Source organism: Mus caroli, chromosome 6, assembly GCF_900094665.2.
Source record: "Mus caroli chromosome 6, CAROLI_EIJ_v1.1, whole genome shotgun sequence".
Classification (NCBI taxonomy): Eukaryota; Metazoa; Chordata; class Mammalia; order Rodentia; family Muridae; genus Mus; species Mus caroli.
In genome coordinates this window covers 113,173,928-113,190,408 of record NC_034575.1, presented here as the reverse complement: position 1 = coordinate 113,190,408, position 16,481 = coordinate 113,173,928, and the positions used below count along the sequence as shown (strand labels likewise).

Here is a 16,481-nt window from a genome sequence, read left to right as displayed (position 1 = left end):
CNNNNCCCNCNCCCCCACCTCTCAATTCTTCCCCTGATATCTTACTTCTTTCTACCCTGAAGTCCCAGCCTTTCCTCTCCTGCCTAGCAATAGATCATCAGCTCTTTATTAAAGCCAAACAGAGAATACCTTAAGTAGGTGATGAAGGAAGAGATACACCTTCATATAGTGCATGAAAATGTTACCCCAACAAGTAAGTTTCTCATTATTAAGATTTCAAGACGGAGGTTAGGGGGGTGGGGTAATGGCTCAGCAGTTAAAAACACTTAACAACTCTTGCAGAGAATCCTCGTTCAGTTCTCAGAACCCGAATGGTAGCTTGCAACCACCTGCAACTCCAACCTCAGGGAATCTGGTACCATCTTCTGGCCTCTGCAGACACCAGGCATGCACATCACACACAAACATACATGCAGGCAAAACACTCATACTCAAAATAAAAATAAATCCTTAAAAAAATTTTAAGGAGATGTCAGGGCTGNTGTCACAGAGCAGGAAAGTACGTTCTGCGGTCAAAGGCTCATCGCTTTGGGGTGAAGGCTGGGAGACTGATAACATCTGTGGGTCAAATGAAATGCTTGTTACCTGTGTTTAGTGTTTTCCCCAAGCAAGAGGTACAGTAAGGAAGCAAATTCTAAAACAGAAAGAGCAGTGCACATGTGTACCAGACACCAGTGAGCTGTCTGTCGAAAGAACTCTCAGCTCCACCTCCAGCACCATGTCTCCCTGCATTTTGCCATGCGTCTTATCATGATGATAATGGATTAGACNTCTGAACTGTAAGCCAGCCTTAATTAAATGTTTTCCTTTATAAGAGTTGCCATGGTCATGGTGTCTCTTCACAGCAACAAAAACTCTAAGACACCAAGGAATGTCAGAAACTACCAGAGGAAATGTCAGAAAGGCTTNTCCACAATGCTGTGGTGTCAGACTATGACCCCTGCTATTGAGCTGCAGCCTCGAGAACCATGAGAATCCAATGGCTGTGTTTTTAATCACCTTGTTTGTGACAGCGACAGCAGCCCTAGAAAATAAACCTATGACCCGAACCATAGTTAATTTCCCTTGTTAGATGTGCCAAGACGCAGGTTTACTTTTATACATGCCTTGTTTTTCTCCTTTCAATATTCTTACCTGGTGTTGCAGCTCAGGTAAGAGGCTATCCCTCACTCCACTCCCATTACAGAATCACATCTCTAGTTTCAGGTTTAACTCCACAGAGAAAGTTATTTAAAAGTGCTGCTTTTTAAATTTCCAAATGTGACAGTGTATTTTCTAATTCATTCTCAAAATCTCTATGGTGTTTTGAATAAGATGACTTCCATAGGCTCATATATTTGAATGCTTGGGTCCCCAGTTAGTGTAACTGGGAAGAAGTAGGAGGTGTGGCCTGTTGGAGTGGGTGTGGCTTGTTGAAGGAGGTGTGGTTTTGTTGGAGGAGGTGTGTCACTGGGAGTAGACTTTAGGGTTTCAAAAGCCCAAGCCAGGCAGTCTTGTGCTCTCTCTGCCTGCAATATATAAATCAGATATAGGCTCTCAGATACTCTCCAGCATCATTGCCATGTCTGATTGCGTGCTGGCCTCCACACTCTCCACCATAAAGAACATAGGCTAACCCTCTTAAGCTGTAGACAAGTGCCCAGTGAAATGATTCCTTTACAAGGTGCCTTGGGCATGGTGTCTCTCCACAGCAATACAACAGTAACTAAGACAATCTCTAATCTTAGCTTTTTATTCTATGATAACATTATAATCCAGTCTTTTATTGCAAATATTTTAGATACAGCTTTAAGAGGCTTCAGTCTCATGTTTTGAGCCTTTTCATGAACTGTGTTAGTACACAGAGAAATCCTATGGGTCCCTTTCTGGTTAAGCCCACCTGCTTTTGCCATTCAAGATTTTGAATTGTAGAGGTAGAAATAGATCAGGTAATCCTGGATCGCATGCCTCTCCACCAAATACTGTAATTCTATGATTAATTGCTGGTATTATCTAGGAAAATCCTTAATTATAGTTTGTTTCTAGTTTTTCTAGAAAAATGTTTCTAGAAAAACATTTCTTTTTACATTGTTATTACATTTACTTGCCATGTGTCCATGTACCCATTCACATGCCACAGTGGATCTGGAGGTCAGAGGACAACTTTCAAGAGTCTCTTCTTTTCTTCCATCATGTAGATCCCAGGAATCAAACTCTGGCCGTTAGGGCAAGTGCCTCTGCCCAGGGAGTCTTCTCACTGTTGGCCCTGCCCAAAGTTTACATTCTATAGTACATATGCAGCTTATAGGAGGTATGAGCCCTTAAAGAGATGATAGCATTTACAGACGGGTATCTGAACACAATGAAGGAAGTTATAGACAGATGTGGAAGAGGGCAAATCCAAGCAATTTGCAAGAGGGGCGTGGATTCTGGAAGACAAATCAGAGGGAGGTGATTTTTGAGTTAGAATTTTATTTGGAGATTTCTGTTTTAGCAATTACAAACTGTCTTAGGGTTTGATTGCTGTGAAGAGATACCATGACCAAGANAACTCTTACAAAGCAAAACATTTCACGGNGGCCTGGCTTACACTCTCTGAGGTTTAGTCTGTTTTCTTCATGGTGGGAAGATGTCCAAGCAGACATGGTGCTGGAGGAGCTGAGAGTTCTACACCTTGATCTGAAAACAACTGAAGACTGAATCTTCTACACTGGGAGTTGCTTGAGCACATATTAAACCTCAAAGCCACCTCCACAGTGACACACTTCCTCCAGCAAGGCTACACCTACTCCAACAATGCCACACCTCCTAATAGTGCACTCCCTATGGGCTAAGCATATTTGAACACATGAGTCTTTGGGGGTTGTATCTATTCAAGCCACCACACAAACTATTGCTCATTGAGCCTCGGAAATACTCTTCTCTCTGGTCGGTAAGGCATCTCTCAGCTGAGTGCTTACTTCTTTCCAAATGGTCCTTGGTAAAGTGAATGCTTTTCAGAGAGGGTTCAACAGCTGCGATTGTAAATATAGTGCAGACTCTCCTTCACTTAAAATGAGTCAACATCCAGCTAAACTTACTAGAAGCCGAAAATGCCAGAAGCTGCTATATATTTGCTCCACCTTGCTAACTGAACATCATAGCTTAGCAATACAACCTACTGAGTGCTCTGACTGTTGTCTCTTGGGATTGTGTGGCTAATGGAGGGCTGTGGTTCAGCATGAGAGCTCACTGTTGCAGAGCACCAGTGAGGGAAATAGAATAGGGAACAACCACAAGCCAGGGAGCCAGAAACTCATTTGTTACCACCCCAGGGAGAGGAGGAGCCTGTGCAGAGTCAGCTGTGTAGAATGACAAGACCGAAGTGCAAGTGGCAGGAGTCTAGAGTCAGGCAGTGAAATGCTGCCGGAAATGTCGCCCTACCTTTGGTTATCAGGACTGGATCCCACCCACTGAGATTTAAGCCTGGTTCTTGTAGTCTAGAACCTGAGCTCAAGGAGTGGCTCACCCTCTGCAGCTGCCTCTCTGTCACTCACTGTTGTGATGCTTGAAGCTTCTTGATCTTCAGCGCTTTACAGTCCCCTTGACACATCAGCTGCATCCCTCCAGAAGGGTGATTAGTGCTTAGGGGTCTTATAAGTGTGAGGACAGAGTTTTACAAACACTAGATAGCAGTGCTGTGTTTGCTTCTACTCCTGACAGCAACTGGGAGACANACCCCGGCCCAAACAGCCACCTCCAGGTTATAAACCCCAAGACTGAGAGTGGTAGACCTGCCCAGCCCATAGACTAACAAACGTAAGAGGTTTCAGAGGAGAAGACTATTAATATGGGGCGTAGAGATTGTTCTTTTGATATTTGGGTAGAAATGTGGCTGGGTTTTGTTGTTGTTGTTGTTGTTCTGCCTGAGACTAAATAGAAGAATTTTGAATTAACTGCACTTGGAGAGGAGATTTCAAAACAGCCTAGCCTTGACTGTGTCCTGTAGTTATTAGTGACCAGTCTTATGCAAATCTATGATGAAAAGGAGCAAGCTGAGCAAGGAAAACTACAAAATGTACAGTTGGAGGAGAAAAAGAGCACCAGGAAGTGTGACCAGATTAAAGAAAAGCCTCACGCCAAGTGGAATAAAGGGAGTGGTGACCTCAGAGTGAGAACCCACGCAGCTAAGCTTCCAATCTGTAAAAGGGAGTTAAANATAGGTAAAAAGGAATTAAAGAAAAGCTTAGGGCCAGGCATGGTGGTGCACATCTTTAATTCTAGCAGATCTCTAAGTTCAGGGCCAGTCTGGTGTACAGAGCAAATTCCAGGACAGCCAGGCGTAGGCAGTGAAGGAAACCATATAAAACAGAAACCTAGTGAAAATGTATTTGAATAAGGGGGCCATGTTCCTGTCCCAGCAAGAAATAGAACTTGGCAGCTTCAACTANACAGTTCTGGCTTTAGAGTCAAGGATACAAGAAAGGGATTATGAAATCTCCCTCCCCAACTAAGAAAAGCCACCGAGGCCAGGAATATGTCAGGGGCATCCTGTATGGAAGCCCAGAGAAGCCATTGTGTGAAGCTACGCAGGTGAAGTCAGGATTACTTTGGAGATCCCAAATACCAGACTTGTGGGATACCTGCCAAGGATTGCTGCTAACAGGGAGTGGAAGCAGCCCAAGAGAAAGAAATGTATGGCAGTCAACAAAGCTAAAGGAGAAGGAGATCTAAAGAGTGCTTTGACATCAGACATGAAGAGGCAGAATTTGGAGTTTGCCCTGATGGTTTTTGATCCTGCTTTGGTCCAGTATTTCTTCACTATGTTCCCTTTCCTCTGCTTTGGAATANTAATATAAATCCTGTGCTACTGTATGTTGGAAGTATGTGATCTACTCTTCTAATATTACTTTGTAGGGATAATAGTTAAGAGATTGCCATGAGTCTCTGAAGAGACTTGGGACTTTTAAACAAATTTAAGACTGCTATAGACTCTGGGGACTTTTGAAGTTGGACTAAATGCATTTTTCATCATGATATAGATACAAGCCTATAGTTGCCAGGGAGTGGAATGTGATGGATTGAATGAAAATGGACCGTAGGGAGTGGAGGTATGGCCTTTTTAGAGTAGGTGTGGCTTTGTTGAGGGAAGAGTGTCATTGGGGGGTGGGCTTTGAGGTCTCAGATGCTCAAGCCAGGCCAAGCGTCTCACTTTCTTCCTGCTGCTTGCTGATCCTGCTGTAAACCTCTCAGCTATCTCTCCTGCATCAGTCTGCCTGCATGTCACCATGATTCCCGCCATGATGACAATGGACTAAACCTCTGAACTGTAAGCCAGCCCCAATTAAATGCTTCCTCATAAGAGTTGCCGTGGTCATGGTGTCCTTCCACATAAATAAAAGCCCTAACTAAGACAACGTGCATGTAATTGTGTGTGCATGTCTATACACATGTGTGCATGCATGTCTGTGTGTGTGTGTGTGTGTGTGTGTGTGTGTGTTCGTGGTCTGAGAAGTAGAAGAGACTGTGATTAGGAGGAAATTATCCTAAGGGAAAGAGCCAATCCTATCATGGCGTTGTGTGGCATTCCTCTTGGGGAGACCTGAACAAATGTCTACTTACTCCAGATAGGGAACTGACGACAGATCTGAGTAGTAAAGATACTGCCAAAGTCCAACATGGAAAACCAATGAGTTTTATTGGAGTTACTTATAGGAGCAAAAAGGACTCTGAGATAGCTGCATCACCAGAAGCCTACTGCATCATGGGTAACAGCTTATGAGAGCTGGAACTCACTGTACAACTTGAAGGCAGATCCACACGTTGGAGATGATCACATCTAGATAGCTCAGACAACCTCTTCCAGGCAGTTTCGACGGCCTGAGAGTGTCTTTTAGCAATCCTTACTGATTATATTTGCTTCAGAAGAGAGGTAGGTAGGTGGTAGGTCTGGTCAGTATCAGGGACTTTGTGATGGTTTCTAGTTGTTTCCTGAGCTTAACTGTGCAGAATGGAATGTTTCACCTGCAAAGCCTCCTGTGTCTTGGAGCCTGGNTCCAAGGTGGAAGGTTTTATCTTGAAGGAAATTGCTACATAACACCCTTGCAGTAGCTCCCTTCTGTTGCTGTGGTAAAACACTGACCAAAATCCACTCAGAGAGGACAGCGTTTGTCTGACTTTCACTTCCACATCAAAGGCCATCATCACTAAGTCAGAGAAGTGACTCAGCTAGGAANGTGGATGCAGGAACTGAGACTGGGGCTGCAGAGAAAGCTGCTTACTTCCTTGGTTTCCATGCTTTCTCAGTGTACAGTCTTATACAACCCAAAACCGCTTGTCCAGGGGTGGTGCCACCCACAGTAGCCTGGGCAGTCCCGCATCAGCACTTCATCAGGCCAATCTTCTGCAAGTCTTCAGCTGACGATCTGTTTGTGTCAAGGTCACAAATTACAACAAGCACAACCTAGACTATTTTCTGCCTTTTCATTTTCTCTCTGGGAACTGAAGAGCCAAACTGTAGGTTTGGGAAGAATTCAAAGGTTCAGATGGAGAGCTGGGAGACATGCCCACTGCCCAGTGTATGCACCACATAGAAAGTAGGCTCTGCCTGAAGTGTGATCTAGCCCAGCATCTGTGAGGCTAGAAAAGAAAGAAAAAACTGAAATNCCTGAAGTAGATGGATTGCAGAGTTCTAAAAAGTGGGGTGTGTTTGAATTTGGTTAGTGGGGACATTTATTTGTCTTTTTGGAGACTTTACCAGAATCATCCATTCACAAGTTCAGCTAGAGCCCATGTTTGGTACTGAGATGCCAGAAACTGCAGGGGAAGTCTCTCTCCTTCTTTCTGCCATAGTCCCCATCCTATTTAAAGTGTCCCTAAGGAAAATCCAAGCATCTCTATGACTGAACATGAGTCTAGAGGGCACATTCGAAAGGTCCCTACATCTGTGGACTTTCTTTTTGTTTGAGATAAGAGCTCAATGTGTATCCTAGGCTGCCCTGGAACTTACTAAGTAATCCAGGAAGGCCTGAAAACGATCATTTTTTCTGTCTCAGCCTCATGAGTGCTAGGACTGTAGGCAGATGTCACACCTGGCTTCTGGGGACTTCTCAGTAACTGTTAATGAAATGTCAAGTGTAACATAGGCACACAGTAGATGTGGGCTTGGGCTAACAGTGCCAAAGCTGGAGTCTGGCATCATGGCTCGCTAAGATTTCAGTGAGGTGCCATTTATATCTACTTTATTAATACATTAGAGAATTTTTGTCTTATCTTGGAAATTTAGCAGTGCTGGGCACTTAACCATTTGCTAAAGGTCCTCATGCTCCAAGTCTCCTAGGAGAGAATTCTCCTGCCTCCCTGCACTCATACTTGGGACTGTGGCTGGTAGACAGCAGGCAGCTAACCCACGTGGACTGTGGTTTGTGATTGTACTAGAGAAGATGGATGTCTGAGGAGGCTTCAAGGTGCGTCCTAAAGAAGCAGCTGTCCAAGGGAGACACTTTGTTCCTGACCACAGCTGGCTCTATTGGCTGACAGTTGTCAAGATATCTTCTGCCCAGATGTTCTCCTCTAATGCCACAAGGGAAATCCTGAAAACTTTAAGGGTCTGGATCACCTACTTCTATGACAGGCTTGCTGACTGCATATCCAGCCTCTTTCCAACTTTGCCAGTGTGTGCTTTTCTGAAGAGGCTAGACTTTACACACACACACACACACACACACACACACACACAGTACTTTACATGCAGCAAATGGAATTATTTATTTTAAGTAAAAACACGTAAGGACCTCTTCAGTGTTCAGTACCGATCTTCCCTGAGCAGAAGGCATGTTGGCTATCCTCAGCCTCCCCGCTAGTCAGCTCTCTGCCAGGTTAGCACTTATGTGACGATTAGCCACATGCGTGTCTAGTTAAGTGTCTCTAGGGCATGATGTTGCCAGGCTATTTATCCCACAAGGCTTGAGCACCCATCTCAGTTGTNGTTTGTTTGTTTGTTTTCAGATGAATCAACTGTCATCTGTGGAGCTTTCTGTGCAGGGCACAGGACAGAAGAGGGAGGAATGGGCGTGTCCTGGCTGGNAAGAGAAAGGCCTGGCCCTGGAGGGCGGGACTTGGCAGTGTGGAGGGCGGAGCCGGGCTGCGGTGGGCTGGGCCTGGCCCTGGAGGGTGGAGCCTGGCTGTGGAGGGCGGGGCCTGACCNCGGAGGCGGGCGCGCCACGGCAACCCAGCCTCATTTCCCTTATTTCCTCGCGCGCGCCGGAAGTGGCGGTGCTCCGCGGCGGCGCGCCGGGCCGGCCCCGCGCAGGGCGCTGGCCAGGTGTGCAGGTCCCCAGAGGCGGCGACGCTGAGCGGCGGGCGCGGTGAGTACCGCCGTGTCCTGCTGCGCCTCTGGGCAGCGGCCGGTCCCCTCGGACGAGCCCTCCGGGACGCCGCTGGGCGCGGCGCTTCCTTGACGCGCCCTCCCGAGGCTGGTCCCGTTTTGGAGACCGCTGCTGCCAGGACCGCTGGTTTGCGTGTCAGTTTTTTGTTTTTTTTTTTTAAAACCTCCTCGTCATCATCTCTGCTGAGTGGCTAAACTTTTTACTGTGGGGTTGAACGCGCCCACTGGCAGCAGCCCTCGTGCCTCTGACAAAACGCTCCCCTTTAAAAGATGCTCTTGGAGTAGGAATTGGTGATCGCCGGAACCTGGAAAAAAAAAAAACAAAAAACGGAGAACTGTCAGAAGGACCAGATAGTTCAGAAAATTCCTGCATTTCTGAGCAACTGGCTGGGTAATTTGTCAAATACCACAGCGTGGGTCAAATACCACAGCGGTACTTGTGTTTGGGATGATGACATTGGCGGCATGACAGTTTGGTTACAAATCTAACGCTTTTCTTCTCAAGTCCTCGTTAAATCGGAAGGTGTACTTCAGCTTGCTTTTGAAATGTACATGCAGTGTCCTGACAGTTCATGCCACTGAAGGCCCCTGGGCCTTTAATTCCTTGGGGATTAATGCCATCTCTTAAAGGTGTATTTAAAAAGCACCTTTGATTTCCGAAGTAATAAAAAAGTGTTTTATGGCATAATATTCGGGAATATTTGCTACTATCTTTTTTAAATTATGTGACTAAAAGAATATAAAAAGGGTGTTGGGTTTTCAGTATATGAGGCTTAGAAGTGTTGATATTAAACAACCAGCTTTAGTTTCAGATAATTAAGAAATTACCGTTTATCCATCTACACTCCATTTGTAGAGGTATAAAATATAAAAAAACGTCAACAAATGCATGAAAATGAACTGTCAGTGAATCCTTACATGCTTCTTACCTTGTCAGCTGCTACACACATCAGATTTTAATTGTACAACATTCCCATAGTGCTCTGCTTCTTCCAAATAGGTTACCCCTGCTTCCCCATTAAGAGTTCTGACTTCTTTCATCAGCCATTAGTTTGGACTATTTTAAGCTTCATGTTAATGGAGTTAATATATAGTATTCTCAGAATATTGCTGTGGAAGTCACCGTTCGTGTTTTTTGATATGATATCATTCATATCATGGTATGGTGTTGATAATTCTTTCTTATGGTGTAATGTGCCATTCTGTGATGTGATTGTTCTTCTGTTCATGAACGTGTGCTTCCAGATTTGTGTATTATTTGTTTTAGGTTTTAGGAGTGTTNTAACATTCTTGTGAATGTCTTAGTATGTGAATACATTTCTGTCAGATGTAAAATGACTGAGACCTACAATAGGGGAAAAAATTACATCCTAACTAACGTGGACTCTTTCTTTTCTATCTTAACTAATACAGTAGTGAAGGTTGGTTTTAAAAATATGAGTTAAGGCATGGTGGTGCACACCTTTCATCCCAGCACTCAGGAGGCAGAGGACAGTGTATCTCTGTGAGTTCCAGGCCAGCCAAGAATATATACCCTGAGACCCTGTCTCAAACACATATATAGTCATTAAGCTACTATTTCCACTTTGTATTGGCACAAGTGACAATCTTCTCGAAGACTCATTACATTTAACAGTCTTTTACCCACAAGTCAGTTAGAGCAGGCCATGATATGACTGTTCAGTTTGATAACAGTTAGGTAACCGTGTTGCTCAAGTTAGTGGTTGTTAAGGGGAAGTGTGGTAGCTGGTAGGGGAAATGAAGCACCAAAGGACAGCACTAAAAAAGGGTTAGAAAAATCGAGATCTCAAGACATAGTCACTGTCACTCCACAAGTACTGGGTGTAAGTGTAAAGTTGAATTATCAGGTTAGCTTCAGATGTGGGGTTTTTATATTAGTATTGTTATTCAAATGACAGAACAATAATCACTGAATATCTGTAGGAAGCCAGCATGTCATTTGCACAAATACAAGACGTTGAGTTTTAAACATTAGTACCCTCAAGTTTGGAAAGGTGCTTTGCCCACTGAACGAACACACACACACACACACACACACACAAAATCACTCAGTTTTGGAATATTGAAACACAGAAAGTAACAAAGAATACCTAAGACACAGGTCTGGAACAGCCAATAAACACATACACACATACAGAGAAAGAGACAGAGACAGACATCAGGGGACAGGACAGGATCCTGGCAAGCATAGGTCAACTTTTCCCTTTCCAATTTCTGGTTTCCTCCTCTGTGAGCAGAGATGATCTGAAAGTATGACCTTTTAGAGAGCATGTGGAAAGGTACCTGTGCTAGCAGCTCCTGGATTCCACTCTCCTACCAACACACAGAAGATGCCTAATATGTATCAAGGAAATAATGATATTTCTAAAATCAGAAGTGTAGAAGTTTATGAGTGAATTGATACACCAAAACTCTTAATATTGTTGAAGATACATCCTTAGATACATCCTAATAAACATTTTACACTATGGAGAAAATTTATATAATTTTATAAGCTTCCAAAGATAATGTTTTGTTTATTCATAAAGGAATAGAAATCAGTTTTTTAGACATTGTATGACAGCAGTGTAGTGTTCTAAAGTGTCNGTGGGAGCAGGCTATGGTCATTCGTGTGTGCAATCCCAGCACTCTGTTGATGACTGAATTGACAATTGTGATTCTAGGCCAACCATGGATTCATTAGGAGATTCTGTCCCAGAAAATAAACCAAACAACAAGAAATGCCCATGGGACTATTTTGAATTTGTAACCTTATTTCTAACTCAAATCATTTGACCCATATCCAGTAGAGTATACGGAATATAGAATATACTGTATCAAAATGAAAAATTTAGAAAAAATATGGAGTTCAAAGCAGTAAACCTTANTTTTTAGTTCCAAGTTGTAGACAAATTGTAACCGTTGAGACTAGACTGGCCTTAAACTCAAGAGATCTACCTGCCTCTACCTTCCTTGAGTGTTAAGATTAAAGGTGTGTGCCACCATACCCAGCATGAATTTTTAAGACTTTAATAAACTTTAATGTGTCAGTCAGCTTTCTAGTATTGGAACAAAAGACCTAAAATAGAAGGGAAAGGTTTGTTGTTGTTGTTGAAGTTTCAGTTTGTGGTCACTTGGCCATGTTGCTTTGGGTCTGTGGCAATATAGTCAATGTGGCGGCAGGAATATATGGCTTGCTTTGGGTCCAAAAAACAAAGAGAGTGAAGAAGGACCAAACTCCAGTATCCCCCACCCCAAGAGCACACTCCCAGTCACCTAGCTTCCTTCTGCTGTTCCCTNAGTAGTGCTAATGGTTTTGTTCTTCCCAATAGCACCATAGACTTGAAGCCAANGCTTCACACATTTGGAGGGACGTTCCAGATCTAAGAGCAGTTGGAAAGTAGAAAGTAGGTAAAGGTGTATTGGAAGCTTATCCTGGGCAAGGGACAAGTTGCATAAACTAANTACATTGAAGGGAATTTAGGCAGCAGTTCCGTTTCAAGGATTTGTCTGTTAGTGAAATACTGTGTTCAGAGTTGGGTATATGAAAACCAATCTTGCTAAGATGTTTAATTGTGGCAAAAGATTTTGGAATGATACACAAAATTGGAGGGGAGGTGAGATAGGAGAGAGACTTTCACTGTATACCCTTAATTCACATTTAGTCTTTTTTTATCCTATGCACTTACTTTATGATAGTTTAGAGTNACAACCCTTTCTCTTGTAGAGCTGGGGTGGAAATGTACAACTGTAGCCCAGCTTTCCAGGAGGCTGAGGCAGGACATCCNTTTGAGTTCAGGAGTTCAGTTGGAGCAACATAGAGAGAGACTGAGTCTCAGGAGAGCTTAGTAGTCTGGCTACCTAGACTACAGTGACCTGTGGCCCAAGTGGGAGGTTATATTTCTAATACTGTGGGAAGGTAATACACTATGATGTGAAGATTATATAAAGTTCAGATTTTAGTGTTAAAACTCAACTCTGTGTAATTTCTGTATAGTCTGTGGCTATTTTTGTGCTACAAAGGCAGAGTTGACTGCCTGTGATACTCTTTGACCTAAAATGTTGGCTTACCTCTGGTTTAGAGGCCAGATAAAGACCTCTCTACATAAAGGCATTTGGTGTATGAGGAAGCTGACATTTCAAAGGATTGTAAAATGAGTAATGAAACTGCTAATCTGCTTGAGAAAGAAGGTGTGAATTTTGTATTAGGATTACGTCCAGTAGAGAGGCTAAAACTGAAAAGTCATGTGGAAAAACTTGATAGGAAAAAAAAAATCAGAAAACAATGCCTGAGGTATACTGAACACTAAAGCTTGGCAGGGTTCCTTGGCTGTTGTGGAGTCCTCCAAGGAAAGTTCTATAGCCATCCCCACTTAGATGAGGAAACTAAAGCTCACAGAGATGGAGGAAGTTGCCATGTAGAGTAGATATTGGGGTTTTGGCTGTCCAGCTCTGAAGCCACTTATATAGACAAGAACTGAGAAAAGTAATTGGTAACATATGAATGCCCTTTTATAGGTATCATCTGTGTTTCACTTAAATCGTCTCCTGTAGAAATGTCTGTAGTTTGTTCCATCCTCCCTATCCTTTGTTTTTCAATAAATTGCTTCTATTTCATTTTTAAAATTATTTTAAGAGTATATTTTGCCTGAATGTATGCCAGTGCACCATGGAGGCCAGAAAAGACCATCAGCTCCCCTGGAACTGGAGTTACAGACTGTTGGTCTTGTGCGCGTCTGACTTGACCAGCAAGAACTACAGCTGCAACAGGATCCTTCTGCACACNTTTATTGGGAGAGCTTGATTGTAGAGGCGAATAGACCCCAAGCCCAGAACTGGTGCTGCTTATATAGGCCTAGGAGAGGCGTGTCTCACACCCGGATTGGTTGTGCTTGGTTGATGCTTACCACCTCATTTGCATGCCTACATCTGATTGGTTAACTTCTCTCTCATCTGATTGGTTAACTTCTCACTCATCTGATTGGTTAATTTTGGTTAATTCTCAAAACCTCATCTTGGCAAAAAAACTTTACTGCCTATGTATGCGTGGTGGCCAGCAGAAGCCAGCACCACCCTGCAACGGCACATGTGGCTTCCCACAAGTTGGGAGCTGCTATATGGGTGCTAGGTGTTGAACCCAAGTTCTCTGGAAGAACAGCAAGTACTCTTAATCACTGGGTCATCACTCCAGCCCTAAGTTGCTTTTTATTTTTATTCTCCTATTACATAAACATATCTTGTGCATTTGGCATTATATGCTAATATTGAGAATTGTATGGTAAAAAAATCCTAAAAGTGGAATTATAGATTACTGAAAGAGTATATGCATTTTTTTATTAAATCTGTTCCACAAAAAGGAGTGCATGTGCATGCACACATATGTATCTAATTTGCCCTTAATTAAAGGAATCATAATGTCTTGGAAGAAAATCGGCATCCAGAAGCTATTAAAACTGCATCCCGCTCTAGCAGGGGACTTGACTTTGGTTTCAGCACCACACTGGGCAGTTCTATCTGCTTGGAATCCTAGTTCTAGGGAGTCTGATACCTATTACCTTAGGATACCTACACTAACACACACACAAACACACAGGCATGCACATGCACGCGCTTGTGCGCACACACAATTAAAAGTAATAAAAATTTAAAAATTGACTATCTAAGCAAACTGCCTTATTTTATAAAAGAAGTCCAGAGAGGCTAAACATTATGCCCAAGATTACATAACTGTTATGTAGCTGACTTGATTCTCAAACTCATTTTTCTACCACAGGCTGGCCCATTTTGTGCCATTGTTTGGCCAACATTCAAGAACTGTGAGTATAGTGTTCTCCAGAAACATCTTATCAGAAACTCCTGTTGCTGTTATTCTTGATACTCAGCACAGTACTTGGCACACAGTACTTGGCGCACAGTACTTGGCTCAAGTAGTTATGGATTAAGTGCTGCTTTCTGATGCGCAATCCCTTTGTTTTTAAATACTTTAATTTTGTAAGTTCTTAAAAAGTAAATGGTTCTAATCTCCTTCTTCCCAGATACTTATACTTTCTAATATTATTCTGATAGTAGTCATGCCTTTCAGATAATTCTGTGGCTTTGTTTTGCTGTGTAAAAAATAATAATAATAACTTAAAAATAGCTATGGTAGCCCACATATATAATCCCAGCACTTGGGAGGCTGAGGCAGGAGGATAGTCATACATTTGAAGCCATTCTGAGCTACAGAATGAGACCCTGCTTCAAAACCCAAACCAAATCAACCAACCAAACCAAAACAAACCAGCCAAACTTGGCAGCATGCCTTTAATCCCAGAAGGGGAATCTCTGAGTTTGAGGCCAACATAGTGAGTTGGGCTATGTAGAGAGAGACCTTGACTCAAAAGAAGGAGGAGAAGGAGGAGGAAGACTTAAAATGAGGTTTTAGTTTTTAAAAAAACTTAAGGTAAGAAACCAGTTACAAGTGTAGAGTTACATTGTTACCAGTGTAGAGTTACATTGTTACCAGTGTAGAGNGTGTAGAGTTACATTGTTACCAGTGTAGAGTTACATTGTTACCAGTGTAGTGTTACATTGCTAGTGCTTTACATTGCTTTCTCTAGATCTGTTTTTCTTCTGTCGAAAGACTTATAGCACATATGTAATGGTGATGAGTTCTTTGAGCTTATTTTTATGTCTGAATAAAAATATTTCTTTTTAAAAGATGATGAATCCTATACTAACTCAGCTGGTAGAGTGTAGAACTGTAGCGAGCACTCACAAAGGTTATTTTGCTGGGCATAGAATTCTAGTTTGGCCTTTTTTAGTATTTAAATGTTTTAGACTTACTTGTTTTATTTTATATGTATGATTGTTTTGCCTGTATTGTAGATATGTGTGCCATGTATGTGCCTGGTGCCCTTAGAGGTCAGAAGAAGTCACGGATCTCCTGGAACTGGAATTACTGTGGTTGCAAGCCACAATGTAGGTGCTGGACACTGAACCTAGGTTCCCTGTAAGAGCAGCAAAGTGCTCTTAACTGCCAAGTCACCTCCCTAGGATGGAGTTCCAGATGCTTGTAAGCTTCCCTTCAGGTGCAGTGAGCAGTGTTCTTAGCCACTGAGCCATCTCTCCAGCCCCCACAGGACTGCATTACTGTTGTCCTTGTTCCTTACGTGTGGTGCTTTTTTTTTTTTTTTTTTTTTTTTTTTTTTTTTTTGCATAGCCACTGTTAAGGTTGTCTAAAAATAGTTTGAACTGTTTTTTCATGAGACCCCATGGTTTCTTTATTGCTCTTATATTTGGGATTGATGGAGCTGCTTAGATCTTTTTGTAGTTTTCATAAAATCAGGAGATTTTTCAGCCTTATTTTTGTTGTTGTTGTTGTTGTTGTTGTTGTTTTCAGCCTTATTTTTTTATATGTCTTTTAATTCCTCCACTTTTTGTGGATTCTAATCACAAAATTTCTAGCTACTGATTCTGTTTATATTTCTTTTTTCTCTCCTGTTTCTATTGCTTTGTCTCTAATTAACTAAAAAATTTCTTCTAAATCATCTAAGCTACTTTGTTATGATTTGAGTATAAAATCTCTCACTCCCATCCCCATCCCCTAGACAGGCTCATGGATTGAGCTTAGTCCCCAGTGGGTGTTACTTTTGTGGTGCTTTTAGGTCGGGCCTTATTGGTAGAAGTAGATTGGTGTGGGAGGCCTTTGAAAGATTCCCACACCTTGTTCCAGTCTACCTTTCCTGGCTTCCTTCCCCAAGCTGTGTGGACAGCTGGGGCCTTAGGATTCCACAACCATCAACAGTGACATACCTCCCTCCACCATATGGGCTGAAATCTCTCTGAACTGGGAGCCAAATTAAGACTTTCCTCCCAGAACTTGTTTCTCTACAAAATTTTGTCACATGGTCAGAAAAGTCACTGCTAATATGCTTTTCTTTATCTCAGACTTTGGAATTTTCATCTGTGTCAGCAGCACTAAATCAGCTTTAATTAATGATATTTTGATATTTTTCAATATGGCCGGTAATTTTTGTTTTATCTTGTTTCTTTCTTTGGGGGGTGGGGGGGTGGGAGACAGGTCTCAGGTACCTGACACTGGCTTTATAATTCCTACGTAGCTGAGGTTGGCCTTTATTTAGTTAGTTTTTTTTTT

At 42.5% G+C, this 16,481-nt stretch overlaps 1 protein-coding gene across 1 annotated transcript in view; it reads left to right on the top strand.

Annotated features, from left to right (window-relative positions):
• Nucleotides 1-8,226: 8,226 nt before the first annotated feature.
• Nucleotides 8,227-16,481, top strand: part of Csgalnact2 (chondroitin sulfate N-acetylgalactosaminyltransferase 2) — a 34,361-nt gene continuing 26,106 nt past the window's right edge. Inside the window, exon 1 of the mRNA XM_021164143.2 lies at nucleotides 8,227-8,324. The gene's annotated coding sequence lies outside the window, so the exon portion shown is untranslated. The remainder of the gene's footprint in view (nucleotides 8,325-16,481) is intronic.